The sequence below is a fragment of the Amblyomma mixtum genome, chromosome 1, assembly GCF_055824585.1.
Source record: "Amblyomma mixtum isolate Tamu chromosome 1, ASM5582458v1, whole genome shotgun sequence".
In the NCBI taxonomy this organism is placed as follows: domain Eukaryota; kingdom Metazoa; phylum Arthropoda; class Arachnida; order Ixodida; family Ixodidae; genus Amblyomma; species Amblyomma mixtum.
The window spans coordinates 218505121-218505721 of NC_143012.1; positions in this window are offsets into that span (position 1 = coordinate 218505121).

Genomic DNA, 601 nt, shown 5'->3' on the forward strand with positions numbered 1-601 from the left:
TGGGTCCACATTTGGGTCACCGTGTTTGGGGGTCCGCCGCCGCCGAGGCATCCCTCCCCCTCACTCTCAACACCCCCCCTTACTACTCTTCGGCGTACTGAGAGCTTCCCGACGCCGCTTGAGAGGGGGAGGACGACGACGAATTCTGCACTCCAGCAGAACTCCCCTCCGCAATTCCCCCCCCTCTCACAAAGATTCATCCCGCTTGTGTGTAGCTGCAGACAGCGACCACCACCGCCACCACCACCATTAGACGTCGCTTCACGCAATCGGCGTTTCTCTGGCCTCCCGTGTGCACCTATGCACCGCCGGGATGCACGCGGTCTGCACAGACGCCGTAATGCGACACGTCCTGTCCGCATCTCCGGGTACTCCCCCCTCGTCTCCGCACCCCCAATTTCCAGCGGCTTCTGCTGCGTGTGAATGCATGCTTGGAACGACCGCGGATGGGCCCCTTCCGGACACGGGGCAATCGCCGGTCCTATAGCTGGCGGCGGGTCGTTCTGTTAACTGCCCAGAGAAGGGCTGGTTAAAGTGCCATTCGAACCCTCACATGGCTTCCGTGTGCAGGGTCTTTGTGCTCGCGTGAGTCGCACCGGAA